At 36.2% G+C, this 20,586-nt stretch overlaps 1 protein-coding gene across 2 annotated transcripts in view; it reads left to right on the plus strand.

Moving 5' to 3' along the window:
• The first annotated feature begins 14,394 nt into the window (after window positions 1-14,394).
• Window positions 14,395-20,586, plus strand: part of Eip93F (Ecdysone-induced protein 93F) — a 195,019-nt gene continuing 188,827 nt past the window's right edge. The window contains exon 1 of one of the 2 annotated variants that reach the window (XM_074171815.1): window positions 14,395-14,534. The gene's annotated coding sequence lies outside the window, so the exon portion shown is untranslated. The remainder of the gene's footprint in view (window positions 14,535-20,586) is intronic. The other variant, XM_074171843.1, reaches the window with a different exon arrangement.

The following is a 20,586-nucleotide window of genomic DNA, read 5'->3' on the forward strand; positions in this document are numbered from 1 at the left end:
TTTAAATTTTCATTGCTGTTATCTGTGCCTAGTATATGTATCAAGAGTAAAGTCAAGTTTTCGCTTCATTTGCAAATACGAAAGATTTCATTAACAAGGTTTCTTTCGTGTTGCGGTTTCACAATCTACGACAGACGGTGGTTAAAAATCCTGTATAGCAGATAATTGACAATCAATAAAGAAAGAAAAATTATCGGGGCCATACTTGAATGATATTCAACCAGCATCGCGTGGGCCGACTTACTGAGCCAAAGAGATTATTTCAAAAGATATGAGTCACAAAGAGTCGAACGTTTTGTACCAACATCATCAAAAACCTTGTCGTAAATTAAATTCTTTTCACTTATTAAAAGTCTGACCGCTGTGCTGAATGTAGGTTCTTCAAATAAGATATGTGATATTTTTGTCATTTTTCAACGCCCTTCAAGGTCTTGAACAAAGGAATCAAACATCGACTGAATCGTGCAGGCATTGGCGTCGTATTTCGGGATGTGAGGAATGTTTGAGAATTGATTTACAACATTTGGACTTTTGCTATAATTTTCAATGTTTCTGGGAGAATTTTTCGTTGATCAAATATTGGTCTCAATAATTTAAAACAGTCATAAAATCTATGATGACTTATGTCCACACAAGTTGTAGATAGTGTATCGACTCACGTGTTTGAAAGTAACAATGATTGTTTCCTACAGAGCGATAAATTGATGAAGAAATGAAGGCTACGCCGCCAAGATGAAGCGATTATTTCTTTCAAACCGATAAAAAATTCAATGCTAGGACACCAAAAAGCTTCTTCATGACGAGAGCGAAACTGAGAGCGATAAAACTGACAGCAATGAAATCAAATTGAACCAATGGGATGATATGATGTGACTTAACATTGAAATTTCGCAATTCTTCATCGCAAACTTCACATATTCAATTTGTACTCGGCATTTTTCTCTGTAAAACAATTGTTCACGAAGATTAGTGCCTCTTCATTTGATGAAGTCTCTGTTCTACGAGCGCAATTTTTAGATGAGAGAACAAAAAGAAGTCACCTGGAGCTAGATCTGTTGAGTGAGGCGGATGGTCAAGCAGTTCAAACCGTAATTCGTGGATTTTTGATATGACAACCGCTGAGGTGTGAGACGGTGCGTTGTTTTGGTGAGACAGGATTTTCTTTTTCTGCAAATGTGGTGTTTTTCTGCAAGTTCTGCCTTCAGCTTGTCTTTTGGCAGATAATTGACTGAAATAACTTCATGACTATCTCAAAAATAGACGCCATCACTTTTCCAGCCGAAAATATTTTTTTTTGCTTTTTTGGAGCCGGTTTTCACTTTGCAGTCCAATGTTCGGACTGTATTTTTGTTTCGGGGTATAATGGTGGATCCAAGTTTCATCTACAACAATAAATCGGCGCCAAAACTTGGATTTATTGCGCCTAAACTGCATTGGAAATGTTCATTCGAACAAATTTCTGGTCTATCATGAGCAAATGTAATACCCAATGCGCGGACAGCTTTCTCATGCCTGAATGTTGATTCAATATATAACAAATACGTTCTTTTGGCATATTTTCTACCTCTGCTATCTTCCTCACTTCAACTCGGCGGTCGTCTAACATCATTTGGTGAACGTTCACCATCTCCCAAGCTCTTACGGCCACATTCAAATTCAGCTGCCCAAACTTTCACTGTGGTAAATGATGGTGCAGAGCCTTAAGGATTTTCATGTAGTGTCTTCCGTCCTTGAAAAAACACAGAACCCAACTCATTTTCCTAGGCGTATTGCCTTTCCAAAACAAATATTTAATGACAATGAACAGATACAAGAAACCAAAATGAAAAACGAATTGCCTCACTTCAAACTCCACTTCGAATACTAAAAATATATATACATGATATTCCGAATTATGAATTTCCTAATCGGGACATCTTCAATTCGAATCGAAGTATCATCCTGCACAGTAGCAATTCAATTAAAATTGAAAAGAGTATGTGACGTACAGTCAATGTCGGGTGACTCGGGTGCCGGCGTTGCGGTCTCATGTCAAGACAAACACATAGTTTTCAACAATGAAATATCTATATCACAAATTTTTTTACTAAGCTTTGACAGCTTCGGAGTAATTACCCGAAGTGAAATTTGTGTTTCCTGTAAATTGAAAAATAGCTCCACTTTGCGTCAATCAAACATCCAGAACGTGAGTTTTCATTGAAAAGTGCAAGTAACCAAGTGAGTATCACAGGCTTTGTCTGATATTTGTGCATTTTTTGTCTCTCATCACTAATAGTCAATCTCCAATTTCGAACCCAACCTGCAAAATTATTTTATGATTTTATAGTACTACAATAGTTTCATTCAGTTGGTATTTTATAATTACTCGCACTTCCAAAATGCTAAATAATTGTATTAGACGAGCCGTAAACACAATACAGTTGTAGGCAATAAAAGTGTTTTATAAATTTGTCATAGAAACGTTTATGAAATAAAGTTAATAAACTGTTATAAAATAGTCACGAAATCATCACAGAAAATTTTTACAACTAACTTATGAAACATGTTTTCCTATAAAAGTACTTTTTTTTGTAGCAGCTGCATAGCATTTTTCTGCGAGGTTTGTATGATGTTTATAAAACTATTTCAAGCTTATTTTATAACTGCTTCCTGTAGCTTTAATAAAATTATTTTATTGGATTGCTTTCAACACAATTTTGTTTTTATTACCATATTGCCACTTTGATTATAATTTTTCAAGTATTTTATAGTGTGTTATATTCACTACAATTCCAAAACAATACCAACAACGGTTATAAAATCAAATTGCTTTCGCGAATATATATTTGCTGTCGCCAAGAATAAAATGCAACATTTGAGAAGCACCAGCTGACATTTATTTCAGAGGTCGTGTAATGAAGTTCAAAATTCAACCTTCATAATTGTTGGAAACAGCTACTTAGCCAAAACATCCCGAAAGATAATATTTATTCAAACTATGTGTGAGAAATCTTATCATCATACAAGCACTTTTGTAGGAACCTATACCTTAAAAAGTATCCGACTCTGCCGCAATACCATCACTCCTAGAACTAAGTGTTTCTTAATAGATTTATAGAAGTAACATAGTAGCTGAAATACGTTGAAATGTTTGCTATTGATACCAAATTATTTTATAGAACGACGCCATTTCAAAATGATAGCAATTCCGAATACTAGCATTAGATGAGTGGAAAATATAACTGTCGTGATTAAATTTTGCTAATATTAGGCTACATATTTGTCAATGAAATTTCATTCGCAGTAAAAATATCGGTCTTTGAAGCGCAAACAATGTATTTAACAGTTTCATAAGTACAAAAGTGGAATTATTGAAATGTCTTTCTATTTGATAGTTTTCAGTTGGTGAAATATTTATCACATTTCCGTATCTAGTGTCCTATACAAAAATATTTCTCACGCCTCAAAGAAAACGTTTATAACACGTTTTCATTTTATCGTTATCGTTTTAGGCTGCATTATATTTTATGATGCTCACTTGAAACTACTAAAAAACTCTCATAAAAAGGGCTTTTAAACATTTTTGTTCATTTTGCCGGTAATGAGGAAAATATCTCTTATTCTGAAGGATTTAATTTTGCAAACTGGCGCCAGAAAATCATATGTCGGCTCGAAGTCGAGCTCTTCCATAAAAAATAGTTTTTTATAATTACAGTCGAGTAGCCAAACAAAGTGGTACCCGAAAAATATGCCAATGTATAACAATTTTATAAGTATCTTCACAAAAGTACTTTTCAAGAGTGTTAGAAAAATTTTATAGTAACTGTCGAAATGTTTATAGAACTGTTTTGTAGTGTTTGTAAAAGGTGTTACAGAATATTAATAAAAACTATAATGTTTTATAAAACGGTGCCAATTTCCTACTAATAGCTGTTATAAACACTGTATAAAACATTTCTGGGAGAAATGCAGGTTTATAATTTGTTTCTTCGAAACGTTATTGCAACTGTTATAAAATATAAAATTGCTGTTTGGGAACTCTGCGGAACTCTATGTTCAAACGCAGTGTTTTCATTTCAGTGTTTCCTATGATAAAGTCTTCCTCTGCCGAAACAATCAGGAGTGAAATTCACTCTCACTTTCTGCTCCGGTGCATCGTACGCCAATGCAGAAGTGCATAAACTTGCCAAAATGAAACAAACTCGTCGGGCCCGAGTTCATGAAATCGAGTCTGACCATGAAACCATCATGGCCAACTGCCAGACGAAAATATTCGTCGGTTGAAAAGTGAAGACGTGTTTTGTTTTCGCGGTGGTCTTATTTTAAACCACTTTTGCTTTCGCTCAATTATCGGAACATCCAGACGGCGAAAAAGAAGAAGAAGAGCCATTTTGGAAGTGTGTTTCGAAGGGGACGCGGCAGCTGACGATGATAATTAGGAAGAGATACGAGCAGATGATTATTTTTAGTTATTATGTGATGTAATTGATAATATGTTTTTGAAACAGAACTCAGTCACAGAGAATAAAGGAGCCTCGATAGTTTGATAAACTACTTAGGCTCCACAGTCATAAAAATCAACAACAAACATGATTTCGAAATTTGCACTAAACCAACCTATACAGATACAACTATCGACAGTCGCCATCATCAATTTAAAGTAAGTAGAAGCTCACAGCATGATATATAGACTCATCAGTATCTCTATGTTCACATAGAATTCTAATAAGCAACTAAATGAGATAAAACAGATTGCTGTAAATAACAACTTCAACCTGCACGCACTATCCTAGAGAGCAGTCATCTCTACTCTAGTTGAATGGACTCGAAAAAAATGAGAACCAGAGCATCTAGATCTAGAGGAAGAACTGGAGTATCTTCAAGTTACCTTGAGACCGAATGTATACACGTAACTCGAACAAATTCACTATCCTTCACATAAATCACACATCAAACCCAAAACTCACGAAATTTTACAAATTTCCTTAATTTTCATAGATATTCATCTCGAATTGTTACAAATATTGAAGAAACGTCTTATAAGAGTGAAATTGTTCTTTGGTTACATGTTTAACAATATCAATCACCAAATAACCCAGACTCAGATGACACGAATAACAAAACATTTCCCAATTTTTTTTTCAAATCTCTGAAAAGATGGGCTGACGTAAGCGCGCCACGTGACTGGGTGGTCTGTCTCGTGGGATACGCCTGGTCATTAGTCTGCTTGAATTATTTATGTCCACAGAAAATTCAAATATCCCGCCACGATGTTCTGAGATGCAGAAACGTGCGCTCCGATTAGCTGGCGAGCTAGGTGACAGGTTGAGGTCGGTACGTAACAATTTGGTACACTCTGATTGGTTCAGCGCCTAGCTAGCTGGGTGACAGGACACCACGCGACAATTTGGTGCACTCTGGTTGGCTGGGTGATCTGTCTACCTTGTACGGCGAACTGAGAGGCAACCTGACTGGTGTGATGACGTCACCGTCTGCCTGATTTAGGGCAACTTCTACAGTGTATCCGAGATCAGCAAGGTCATGAAACAGAGGAGTTCCACGGTTCAAAACGGGGAGGAGGCTTAGATGGTAGAATGTGTGCATTCACCTTATATCCCTAGGGTCTTGGATCACAACATTAAAACGGTGTTCAAACCCACCAAGAAGATACAGCAAAGTCTCAGTTCGGCTAAACACATAAGAGAGCCACTATCAGCAGCAAGGGTGTATCGTATCCCTTGCACGTGTGAGAAGGTACACATCGGAACGACGAAAAGATCAATGGGAACAAGCATGATGGAGTATGAAAGAAACTGCAGACTAGGCCAATCGGACAATAGTCAAAAACAAACCTTATGAACGCAAGACGCGATGTAATACAGGATTATCAAAACCTTTAGATGTTCATCTGAAAAAATCATTGAAGAAAACAGTAAACGACTGTTTCAAAAGCAATGGGATTCCTACAACTGAAATCCTAAGGCCATACGCGAGCGGCCGTCACAAAACTCTTCAAAATTGGATGAAAAAAACTAAGATTTAGATTTAAAATAGTGAACAAATGTCCAGAGGTTATGAAAAGCAGAAGAATAGTGAAATTGCGTAATAAATACTTAGAGCGAATAACTAAAGATAGACAAGAACAACGGCCAATTTTCTAATTGGACGAAACTTGGTATGACACTCACGACACAGTTACGAAAGAGTGGACTGATGGTTCGAGAATATGTACGCCTAATATACCTGCAAACAAAGGATCGCGACTATTTATTGTACATTGAGGAGGAAGTAAAGGATGGGTTCGGAATTCTTTGAAATTGTGTGGAAAAAAACTTGAGGACAACAATGTTGACTATCACAAGAACATGGAAGCTAATATTTTCGAGGAATGGTTTGAAAACACATTGATCCCAAATTTGTATGCGAATTGTGTAATTTTGAAGATTACTATACCAAAAACCAACTACTTGAAGTTTTACGGACAAAAACATTTGAAAAAGTGTATGCTCTTGAGAGTATTGCTGAAAAGTATGGACACACCATACTGAGACTTCTCCCCTATTTTTATGTTTTCAATCCCATCGAGTTGATTTGGGAAAATTTGAAACAAAGTATCGGACGTAAAAATAATTTTCCAAAATTTGATTAGAATAAATAGAGCTAATCAAAGAAGAAGTTTCTAATATTACCAAAGAAGACTGGCAGAAAAGCATTAAAAAATTGATTTTAGTTGAAGAAGACTATATGGAGATTGGACACTTCCATATTAATAATGGAAATAAATTCATAATTGATTTAAATGACGACAGTGATAGTGAAACAGAGAATATGGAAGAGAAATTATCAGAAGCTTTCGAAAAAAGTTAGTAAAGTGTTTTCAAAGCGATCAATTGTATATATATATATATATATATATATATATATATATATATATATATATATATATATATATATATATATATATATATATATATATATATATATATATATATATATATATATATAAAATAAATAGATAAGTACTCTTTGATCATTCCCATATTGATTTCAATTTAAGAGCCACCGGTAGACAGCTGTTTCAGCCTATTGGGCATCGTCAGTACCGGGCAGGCGGTCCTCGATTGTACCTTTGGATCAGCACAAAATGAGCACAAAAAGGCATACATAAATCCAACAATATATAAATCAAACCTTGCAATACACGCCATACAAAACAAACATAATTTGCCCCCACCAGAGAACATAAAACTAATAAAACGAATCAACAAGGGAAACCGCATGGACATTTGGGAAAACTTGAACATCCATGAATTCAACAGTCATAAATCACTTATCGAGGAACAAGTACAAATCAAAACATAACAAGATCTCACATTCAATATATTAAACAAAACCATACACATTCCTAGAGAATATCTAACACGAAGAAGAGTACCTGATGCAGAACAAATACAGGCAAATTTACCTAAAGTACCTGAAATACCTGAGTTAAGACGCTCTGACTGTATAAAGAGACAGACAACAGGATGACCAGTTCAGTTTGAGGAGTGCCAAAAGATGACAGTACTACCAACTGTCGAAAGCGCTCGCAGATAATTAATAGAAGATATAAAGCTTCAAATCCTTTTTGTAGAATTTAATATCGAAATACCCAAAAATAAAGGAAAATTAGTTGCATCAATCAAAAAAAAATATATATATATATATATATATATATATATATATATATATATATATATATATATATAAGTAAGTAGTATTCAGAAGTAATTTAGCTCCCTAACTATACCATTGAGCGGGAGCTGTTGGAAGGTGTGTTGCATTATATCTTTTATTTGAACTATACATTGGGAGAGATGCATTCATTTTCTTTTACAAAAGTAGTCTTAGTCATCGTCATTCGCACGCCTATGACTGACGGCAACTTCGTAGAGTTGCTTGTTGTCGGCATCGCTGCACTTATTGATTTTTGTCGGTTATTTTAGGAGTTTCAGGCTCAAAACTAAAATCCCTTACACGGCAAGCCAATACTTCAGCTGCACCTCTTTCATTATTGACACATTTTCACGAAGTTGCGAGTCGGGGAGTTGGCAAATTTTCGCTCGCGGTGCTGCAGAGAAGGCAATTATAGATGTCTGAACTGTCTGGAGGTTTTTGTTGCACATTAATACATTATGGGTGGGGTAAAGGTTTGAGAAATTTTCATCGGGTTTCTTTCTATCTATAGTGCGACACATTAAAATGAAAGCATACCCTAATGAAACATATTTTCCAACCGATTAGAATGATTTCATTATCAGGAAAGCAGTAACGAAGTCTACTAGAACATCAACATTTCATGAATGATTATCTGTTTTCAAGGTCAACTTTTAGTATTTTTCAACGCTGGAAATCGAGAAAAATATTAACAACTTTTTTAAAATTCTGTCACACCACTGGTTTCTAGTGGTTTTGAAATATTTTGAGTCGTAATTACATTAAAAAAGTTATAGAGGAATAATGTTTAGAAAACATTGCATTTAATTAACACCAATTCCATTTTAGAACCTAGATAAAAATTCTGGTTCTGGTTCATCGCTGTTCAGGTTTTCATCAAAACCTGTTCATTATGATGGAAGTTATAATTGAAGCCATAATGAAAAATCTTGTTTGATGATCAATAAAATATCAACCAATTTGAGATATATTCGTTGGGACAAAAAGAGGATTGTTCCGAATTCTCGGGGTTCTTGTTGAATACTCTTCGTGAGCAGGAAAATAGCAGAATCAACACTCCTGACCGCTCTGAATTGAATGATTCCGTACAGTCTATTTCTTTTGTGTTTGTAAATCTTTTTCTTAAAAAATCCTCATCCATTTACTTTGTAGTAAATGTTCAAGAGGTAGCAAAAACGTACGCGAATTTCTAGAAACTTCAACTAGCGTTTCCTAATATGACTAATAACCAGTCCGTGCAAAGCTTATTGTTGAATCATCTGAAAATGGAAATTTTAACAGGTAATGATCGACTGTATTGCCAAACATGCGCCAAACTAACTGCCTGTTAAAAGAAAACAAATATAGCTGAGGCACCAGTCAATATAATAATAACACTGATCTTCAAACATGACTCAACCTGTGAGGGATGCAGCAAACTCTTTCGAAGGTTCGAAATACATGAACACTTCAATGTAGCAGACCACTATTAGACCACTATTATGCAGTCATTGTTCACTGTGCTTATGGCGTTGAATCTGATCATTATTACGCCTTGGTCAAAGACGAAACGGACTGGTTTAAGTTTGACGATAGTCGTGTCACGAAGTGTTCTGGCGATGTATTGAATTTATTGGAACCGCTGGAGATAACCTACATTTTGTTTTATGAGAGAGAGGACATTGGCAGATCAAGATCTTCAGATGACGTGACGCTGCAGGATTTTCCGGGTTTTCCTGCATCTGAAAAAGCAAATGCGCCACTGGAATCAATGAAATCACCCCGGAGCGCCAATTAATTTTTGTTGTTGTTCTATAATTTCATGATTTGTGTTTTGGAAGAATATTATTTTATACCTAAAATGTAAATGATTTTGATATTTTTACCAGCACTTCTCAGGAATTCATATATGATACAATTTTTCATTTATTTTTTGTATATTCATTCATGAATGAATTTATTCTACTTCACATAATAATAAACTATCCTTTGTCGCTTGTATCTGTATCTGAATATAAATATTCATATCACCACTTATATTAGTCAATATTATATTTAACTGTTTTTTGCACACACATATGTTTTATGAAATATATAATGTATATATATGAAAAATAAACATTTGTATTACCTATAAAACGCTTAATCAAACGCTATCCTTTATCATTTAAAATTTTCACAGGTATAGCTGTTACCCTTAGGGGGTTGAGAATCCAGTTGTTTCAGGATTTTTCATCTGCATTCATTATTATGTAACCTTTACATGTATATTTTAATCACATATTATTTATAAATATTTCAATACCCAACAATCATCACAGGGGTCATAAAACATTATTGTTGATGTTCCACATCTACCAGGCGTCGCTTGATGGCTCACAATTTGTACCTATGCTGTCTTACTCTTGTGGAACAACTTTCATCCATTTCCTTCTGCCTAAGAACTCTTAAGTACCTTCACTATATCCAACTGAAATTTTCAACATTAGTAGTCTCTGCTAAATTCTTCCATTTCGGAAGTCACATTGACAGGGCTCGGCCATTTCTATTTCTAACGCTAATCATCAACGGCTTCATCATCTATCTCTCTTTCTAATGGCGGACCAACAATTTTCGGTTGGTACCGATTGGTCCGGTAAGGGGCCTATGTGGGTACCCGAAAATGCCGCTCAGTAAGTGGCTATTTCAAGTTCAAGGTTATCCGCCGTTGAGTTGTTAGCTCTTACATTCGACTGGTCTTGCCCAATAAGAATGATGGTATCTCGAAACCATCCCAAGATATTTTTAGAACCGGCGTCAACATGGCGATTGAAATCGATAGCTTCAAAAAATATAGCCGAGTACGGAGTTTTATTTTGGTAGCGCTTTTTGTGTACTGCTGTAATATATGCAAGGCATTTGAATGAAGACAACTTGGTTTCTTCGATATGTGCGAGTAATTGTCTTCCAAATAAAATAGAAAATACACTTGTTAATTGCTTTCACTATTTCAAACTACATGTTCCATGAACAGGCACGATGACCGTTAGTAAAAATCAAAAAATTGATATATTTATTGATGTATCACCAAACAAGCAGTTATTGTATTTTTATGAGCCTGAATAATGCTATTTTGAAAAAAATTAAACTACAAAGTACGGCAATCCGCCATGATATCTTGAGGACCAATCAGGGTAAATTACGTCACGATACAGTAAACAAACGAATATGACATCTTGTATGATACAACAGTAATAGTCGACACTAGTTTTTTCTGATTTACGATTCAATATTGTTTACAGTTTCTCTTTTCTTGTAAGATCAAAAGTGAAACGACGTGAGCCAGGATTTACGAAGGCAAACACTGGTAATGTGCCTAGAATCGACTTGTTGACGCTGGGAGAATTTTTGGCGTCAAACAAAGACTTTTGTTCGGCAGAATTCATAAATATAAGTATAGTCGAAGTGAACGATATTGTGCACACTTAAAAATGACCACTCTCAAAGGCCAAAAAATCAATACATAGAAATGAACCGGCTGCGAATAGAAATCGGGGAATGCGGAGATGGTTATCGCCGTCGTGTTCAATTCAGGAACTGATCGCGATTTGAGTATTAAAATTCGATATTGGTGCAGTTATAATTACTTAAAATTTTTGTTATCTATTTGAAATGTGGCGTCCTTGGACAAGTACTAATAGGAATAACGAGTGTGATAACAACGCAGACTTTTTCCAGTGTAGTGAAATAGCAATGGTGAACAATGCGAAAAAGAGACATCAGTGAATAAGATTCGGATGCATTTGAATATTGAAACACAGAGAGCATGGTTTAATGTATATCAGAATCTACATCTCAAGTTTGGTTTTGAGGAAAACAAGCAACATCAGATTTGACCAAAATTCCTTTCTCATCTGTATGTAAAATAGTCGTAAACAAACCGTATGAACGCAAGACTTGATGTGATACAGAATTTCCAAAACCTTCAGATGTTCGTGTAATGAAATCATTGAAAAAAAACATTATACGACTGTTACAAAAGCAATAAGATTCCTACAACTGAAATCATAAAGAAGAAATTGAAAACTCCGGCTATAACGTGAGCTGCTGTGACAAAACTCTTCAGAATTGGATGAAGAAACTAGGATTTACAGTTAAACTAATCAACAAACGTCAAGCAGTTATGAAAAACAAAAGAATAGTAGAATTACGTAACAAATAACTAAATATAGATAAGAACAACGGCAAATTTTCTATTAGGAGGGAACTTGGTATGACACTCACGACACAGTTACGAAAGGGTGGACTAATGGTTCGAGAATGTGTACGCCTAACATGCCTGCAAACAAAGGATCGCGACTAATCATTGTGCATTACGGAGGAAGTAAAATTGTTTGAAATTATATGGAAAAAACTTGAGGACTGCAATGTTGACTATCATAAGAACATGGAAGCTAATATTTTTGAGGAATGGTTTGAAAACGCATTAATTCAAATTGGGATGCAAATAGTGTAATAGTTCTAGATAACGCGATAGCTCATCAAAGTACCGAATAAAAATTCGATATAACAATTTGTATTTTAAAGATTACTATACCAAAAACCAACTACTTGAAGTTTTACAGACTTCCCCCCTATTTTTGTGGTCTCAGTCTTATCGACTTGATTTGGGGAAATCATCAGGCGTGAAAATATTTTCCAAAATTTGATACGAAGGTAATATAGTTAATTAGTGAAGAAGTATTTAATATTACCAAAAAAGACTGACAGAAAAGGATTAAAAAGGTAGTTTCAGTTAAAAAAGACTATATGGAGATTGGATACTTCCATATTGATGGTGGAAATAAATTCATTATTGATTTAAATGATGACAGTGATAGTGAAACAGATAATATGATAGTGAAAACAGATAATTATCACCCTGTTATTTGAATGCCTACTTTCCCACTCACCTATATAAACGGAATATTTATTATAATTATTATTACATATATTTTTATCATATATATATTATGTAGTTATTGTGATTCTTATATAATCAGAAATAATTATTGAATAACGAGATTAATTAGCCCCCTAAGTATATTATTGAAGGAGACCCGTTGGAAAGTGAGTTGCACCATATCGTTTACTTGAACTATACTTCCATGTAAGTATAATAATGATATTTCGAAAACAAATTATAAAAATGAATTTAAGCCTTCAAAAGATACTTGTGGTTTAATATCAGAGGTTTTCCCATTGAAATGATGTTTCTGGAACTACTTAATTACCACACACTTACATATTGATTTATTTATTTTAGGTCCTCTAGGGCATATCATGGCAATGATGCGATACGTTAAATGAAGTTAAAACGCGAAGGAAATCTGTTCACACTGAAAGGTAATATAACTAGAGAAAAGGATACGAGAGATGAAACCTAACTTCAAAATAGTTTGTTTACTAGTGAATTTAATCCTCGACAAGGATAATGCAGGTTAATAATCCACAAATTCATTTAAATACTGACGTCGAAGTGATCTTTACAAAAATAAAGCTGAGTGCTGGGCAATATTCCCGTTGAATCTCGCCTCGCAAGTTTGAGCCACTTATTTCTTGTTTTTCTGCACGGGACGAAGATGAATGATTTGTTCGCAGTTTTTATTTATGTGTCAGTACAGTGAGGCATTGCACACCGCCGAAATACTTTTGAATTCATATTTGATGATAGTTATTACCAAATTTATGGAAGGGCTTCTAGTGTTTACATGTAGTCTACTCGAACGTGACGTCACAAGTAACGCCATGGCACTTTGTAGTATTCTGGTGCGAATTTTAAACTTATGAATTAAAGTGTACCTATTTATTTTTTGTATAGATACGTTGTGATCATAATATATTTCCCAACATTATATAACAGTATTTGAAACTTCGTCATAATGTCTATCGATACAGTTAATCCAGAAGTTAACTAACTGCATGTGTATAATTTAATCAGATATTTTTCCTCACGTTTACATGGATCTAAAGGGATGATGATGATCAATTACCTAGAACCATCTGTCAACAAAGTTGAAAGGAAACATATTTGTTGCGAATCAAGTGAGTTCAATTCATTGCTACATTTCGTCGAACTAAATTCATCGAAAAAAAACAATTCACTGAAAAGCTATTTTCATAAAAATAACTCACAACGATCACCTCTTCATCAACGCTTTTTTTCCAGCGAGAATTCTTTTGAGGTCTGAGATTGGAAAAAGGTGGCAGTGGGCCAGATCTGAAGAATACGGTGGATGCGGAAGAAATTCGAAGCTCCACTCATGCAGTTTTGCTATCGAAAAGACAAGAGATTTATGAATTGAGGTGTAAGTATCGAAAGGGCATATTGGTCAAACCAGACGTGTTATTGACACTCATATTAAAGAACACACCCACCCGATTTCATGAATTTCCTGCCTGAAAGGTTCAAAATTGTGGCAATCGTTCGCTCCGACACCCTGTTAAGAGCCCTGCGAATATAAATACCCAATTCACCACTTCCGCATGCTATTTGTCCCGTCCAGCTCCGTGGCGAAACCGACCCTTCTTTGTCGTGTCGACGACGTACGGCTAAGGGAAGCTCTTGCCTACATAACAGCACGCCGGGTCGTAGGTAGACACATGTGGCCGGTGTGTATTCGGTGCATAAGAGTGTCAAGGTCGAGTAGAAAATGCATCGCGACTGCAATTGCACCAAAGCAACAGTACGTTCGGCGGGCATGAGTTACGCGCGAAAAGTACGAGGCGGCGGCGATTTCGTTTGTTTCGACGGTGTTTTGTTGATAGTTTTCCAGGCACACTAGGACATTTGCTTCTTGCTGCTAGTGGATTGAGTTTTCGTGGATTTCCCGGTTCCAGAGGTAGGTCAAGGCGGCTGTGTGTTTGTTTTTGCTTTGTTGTTACGCCATTGCAAGTTTTGAAAGGGCGGCTTTCGTGATTGGGCACAATTTCGATGTTTTTTGTTGAGAGAGTTTTTCCACAGTATAGGGAAATGTTTCCTGGTCGCTTGTTCGATAGTGATCTAATGTAATAGTCAGCGTGGTCACGTGACCATCAAAAACGCTTTTGTTGTTATTGTACCGTGTTTCACTTGTTTAGCTCTTTGTGAACTTATTTTCGGTTACTAACATCGAATACCTAAATCTCAAGAAGGATTTGTGAAACATTTTTGATTCACGGCTAATTTTATAGTCTGTTTTCTTTTTGTAAAGCGCAATAAATGCTCATTATGAATGCTAAACGCTAACAAAATGCTCGAAAAAAATTTTGTTATTTCATTATGATTTTCCACAGCTGGAATAGGCGGATTTATAATAGTTCATCAGATCCAAACTTTTTTTGTATGACAAACGGGTCGCAAACAAAAAAGTATGAGCATTCGAGTCGTTTCATCAACTGCAGTGGCGTAAGTTTGAATATTAAATCAGAAATAACGGGTGGATGTATTATAAGGTATAGGATTGGATGTTCAAAACAACACAAAAAATTTGAAAAAATTGATGAAATCTTTATTGGAATCGATAGAACGATCAATATAATTCAATGTTTGAAGATGATTTCATGCAAATGTTGTCAGAGTCCCACCTTCAGATGGACATGCGCAGTTCCAATTTTGGCACACTCTCTCTAACATATCGGTCGGCATTTCACGTATAAATGCTTCAATATTGGGTTCCAGAGCGTCAGTCGGTGCTGGTTTATCCCTGTAGAAATGAGCCTCAACATGACCCCACAAGAAATAATCCAAAGGCGTTAAATCAGACGATCTAGGTGGCCAATTGACGGACCCTAAACGTGATATAAACTGTTCACCCAAGTCGGCTCTTGATTGGGTCATTGTTTCTTGGGCGTGCCGTGTGGCATCTGGCACCGTCTTGTTGAAACCACATGTCAGACATGTCCAATTCTTCCATTTTGGGCAACAAAAAGTCTTCAATCATCACACGGTAGCACTCACCATTCACAGTAACGTTCCGACCATTGTCGTCTTTGAAGAAGTACGGCCCAATGATACCACCGACCCATAATCCACACCAAACAGTGACTTTTTCGGGATGCATCGGTAACTCTTGCAATGCTTGTGGCTGGACTTCACTCCAGATGCGCGGCAATTTTGCTTGTTAACGTATCCATTTAACCAGAAATGAGCCTCGTCGCTGAACACAATTTTTCGATAAAAATGTGGATCTTCCTCCAACTTTTCCAGCGCCCATTCACCAAATGTTAGACGTTGTGGGAGGTCGTGTGGCTTCAATTCTTGCACCAACTGTATCTTATAAGGTTTTACATCCAAATCTTTTCGCAAAATTTTTCACGTAGTGGAGTAACAGAGGCCCAATTGCTACGAACGGCGGCGAATCGACATTTCACAGTCATCACGAACACTGGCGGATACGGCCGCAATATTTTCTTCGGTCCTCACTCTATGTATGCGTGTTAGTGGTTTAATGTCCAATAATGTAAACTGGGTTCAAAATTTAGTCACAAGCTTCCGAATAGCTCCCTCAGTAGGCCGACGAAACTGCCCATAATTTGGAAGAAGTGCACGATGCACTTTTTTCACCGAGCATGAATTTTGATAATAAAATTTAATAATTTGCAAGCGTTGTTCATTCGTAAGTCGATTCATGGTTAAATTATAGACCAAACTGAACAAGTTTGACAATGACACAAGACACGTTTCACGCGTGATCTGTCAAAAACAGTGTTGCCAAAAAGATACCAACAAAAAATCACTCATTACTTGTTGAAAGGAATAACTATCATCCATTGTTACATTAGGATTCCTAATATGTAGGCATATGATAATGAATAATTGTGCTTATTCAAGAAGTGGAATGAGCGGAAATCATGGTGTATTATCATCGGATAAGTCCGATGAATCTCAGTCAAATATTATCATTGAAATTTATACAATTTTTTTACAACTGAAAGGTCTTATTCCCATATATTATCCTCTTCTTCCGAAACATGTATGCAGATGATACTTCAATAGTAGTAGGGGATACTTTCCAAGAAATTTGCATAAAAACAGACAATGTCATCAAAGATTTTGTACTTTGGTGTAATATCAATCAATTGATTATTAATTTAGAGAGAACAAAATACATGCAATTTTCATTGAAACGGGTAGACAGTGAAGAAATTCCTTTCGAGATTTTAAGGTACCTATAAGCGTGAACTATAAATTTCTTGGCACTATGATTGATGAAAAATTCAATTGGTCTGAACAAATCAACAATGTGTGCTTACTTACTGCCGAGGACTATAAGAGACAGTTCTATCAACAAATTTAAAAAAAGTGTGAAAACTTTCTTGACCAATAATCCTATATATGCAATTGATGAATTTCTGGATTTGGTTAAAACTTGTTGAACATTCGTATATAAGTATATGCATATACGTGTATCTGTGTAAAAAATTGATATAGTGTGTATATTTTGTAAATTTATATTTATGAGTATGGTGTGTGAATTTTATTTTTATATTTATGGATAGCGTCTCCATTGCATAATTTGTATAAATGACCTATCTATATCTACTTGTGTATTGACAAACCTGACATATTTCATATGGCAAAAAAGGTTATAAATGAATTGAATTGAATTGTTCACAATGGAACGAAAAACCCAAGGCTTCTTGGATGTTCTCGTGAACAGACGTGAAGATCGTACATTGGGACATAGAGTGTACAGGAAACTAACGTCCACAGACAGGTACCTGAAGAAAAACAACCACCATCCACAACAAAAGAGGAGGGTCATTGAAATGTTGGTTGAGAGAGCACGACCTATTTGTGGATCTTACAGTCTTCTTGAGGAACTCAGTCACCTGAAAAATGCCTTCAAATGAAATGGGTACAGCGGAAAAGAATTCGAGTGGGCCATACGACCCAGGAGAGAGAACACTGAAGTAACCCCAGCTTGGCTGGTCAAAGGAAAAGCTTTACTTCCCTATGTTAAAAATGGCACAGACCGGATTGGGAGGATCTTAGAGAAACACGACCTGAAATCAATATCCAGGCCGACAAGAACTATCAGACGAAGTCTTAGGTCAGCTGAGGACCCCAGAGAACCTTTACCAACACCCGGGATATACCGGATTCCTTATAGCTGCGGGTCGATCTTCATTGGAACCATGAAAAGAAGAAGATAAATTGTCGACTCGAACAAACCGATAAATTATAATGCTAATATGAAACCAGAGTCGTGGAAAAATAGCAGTTATCTCCGACCGTGATAGATTACATTCTTTGATGTTCGATACATTTTCGGAATCGACTTTTTCACTCTATAAAGAATATTCTGACAGTTTTTATTTCAGCTGTCATGATTCTTCTTCCAGCGAAACCCTTCACTTGAGCCCAACCGAGGTCAATGGGATCAAATTCACAATGATAAGAGGGTTGTTGCAGAATGATAATATTTCGTTTCGGTGACAAACATATTCCGTGAAACGAGCTTCATTCGAACAGATCATGCACAATAATCCTTTCTCCTCCATCATCATGAAAAATATATTTTTTTTAACCATACTTCCATAAAGTGGCAAGTTTTTTAATTGAAGCCATTCAATAATGCCTGCTTTTTTCTATGCATCAGTTGGTATTTTTTAACTTTTCTGGAGTGGTAACTTCTGTTATCCATCACAAACATAAATTTGAATGAGGTCTAACATTTCAATGGTTGAGAATATATAATCATTCAATGTAATTTCATCTCAAACACTAATACCTGGAGAAATTCAGTTGATGAAAAGATTCCCAGTATCCATTTTGAATTTATATTTTGACAACCCCGTGAGAAATTCAATCGAGGAAATTAAACAAAGCCGATCCAATAAGTTCATGGATGCTTTCATAACGGCTTACATACTTCATTCTACATTTACAATACTCAAAAATCCTGGCAGGCCATGACGAACCCCTCAGTTTCCGACTTCGGCCCACTCGACCAGAGAAAAGCAAGGGTCAGATGCTTTGATAGGACAAGGTCTTCAATGCTGTTGAAAGAAGATCCCATGTATTAGCGTGAACTCATCTTTGCGGCTTTCATATGGGCCGTTTGCTTTGCTGGACGGGTTCAAACTCGGTGACAGAGTTGTGTTCGCAAACTCAATCGGATTCATCAGCCGCTCGAGCAGCTGCCCTTAAGAGAAATCCTCCAATTTCTAATCTCTCATGGTAGCGAATCATGCGGACCTGGTGATGTTACAGGCCCCAGCCAGTACCATTCTGTAAGGTAGACACTCTGAACTAAAAAATCCACGACCTTTTTTTTGTCTGAGGAAGTATAACGGTGGGACGGACGATTTAGGATGCAAACACCTATGGAGATGCATAATATTTCAGGTCTTGATTTCGAAGGCTTCATACAGTACCCTTCTGACATGTAGACACTCCAAACTGAAAAATCCACGACCTCTCTTTCATCTGAGGAAGTGCAACTGCGGGACGGACGATTCAGGATGCAAACTCCTATGGAGATGCATCATTTTTTAGGTTTTTACGTGAAGTTAATACAGATCCTACCTAGTCCACTCCACTTCTACCCGATAGCTTCGATGACCAGATCTGTCGGAGTTTGTGCTTATACTTGCCGTGGAAAGAGGTGAGTATAAGTCTCTGTGGCATCGAAAAGACGCAGGATGCTTCCATCTACGAGCTGCACATCCTCTCTGAAGTCCTCGCATCGTCCTCTTTTGAGATGGACCATTGCACATTTGTCTATCCTGAATTTCATACCGAAAGCATGCGTGTACTCTTCCACCACCCTCAAGGACTGATGGAGATCCTTTTCTCAAGAGGCATAAAGTTTAAGATCTTCCATATAAAACAAATGGGTGACCTTAGGTCTCCGGTGCCACAGTTATACCCTCGACTATTTTTGAAGGCAACGGATAATGGCAGTAGTGACATGAAAAAAAGGAGACTTGAGAAAATCGCCCGGAAATATACCTCTTCTGAAATGATCCCTTTTGTTTGGATTCTGACCTGACCAGATGTTATGTTATGGTCCCACAGGCTCCGACACAGTCTGGATAGTATCGACCAATGACCACTCCTCAAACCGTGGGATAATTGATCATAAGGTCCAAGAATCATGTACACAAAGCGTATGTCATGAGCCAACCTTCCGCATTTTTTCGGCCAAGATTTCTGCCATTGTGCGGCAAGCCGTCATTATCTTGAGATTCGAGAGTAGAGATGGCTTCATTTCACAAAGATTATTATTATTACTGTGAATAATATTATGATTATTATTATTAATTAATAAAAATCTCGACCAGCAGTTCGTAATTTTTCCTCTGACCAACCTTCTAATCGAATGCCCCAGCATATGTTCTATAAGTCAAGTCGTAACCTTCAAGAGAAGAAAGAAATTTGGCGCAGACAATAATTGAAGTGATTATCTTCGCGATGATCTGCCCTACCAGATTCAGTGCCAAAAAGCTATTCGATCCGCCCGAGTTCTTGTGACGAGACAATTACTTCCTGCCTGGCACGGCAAAATTGTAGAAGCACATGTCCTTGCATTTAGAGTGCCCTTATTTAAATATGTACGGGGTATGTTGCCAAGTAACGCGAAGTCGATTTCGAATGTGGATTTAATACGCAGTTAGAACTGTTTCAACATCTGTCGGAAAGATACCACTTTCCTGGCTAATACCGAAAGCACTGCTGAATTACAAACCTACAATGCGCTGGCTGTTATATGTAATTAATTATATAATAATAATAATTTTTTTCGCATTCAATTACATGGTCCAATATAAACATGAAAATATTTCAAAAAAGGCGACAAAAAAGTATATATATATATATATATATATATATATATATATATATATATATATATATATATATATATATATATATATATATATATATATGTATATTTCAATAATGAATTC

This window comes from Leptinotarsa decemlineata, unplaced genomic scaffold (assembly GCF_025532065.1).
Source record: "Leptinotarsa decemlineata unplaced genomic scaffold, Ldec_3_MD MMD2_P_RNA_scaffold_12, whole genome shotgun sequence".
Taxonomy (NCBI): Eukaryota; Metazoa; Arthropoda; class Insecta; order Coleoptera; family Chrysomelidae; genus Leptinotarsa; species Leptinotarsa decemlineata.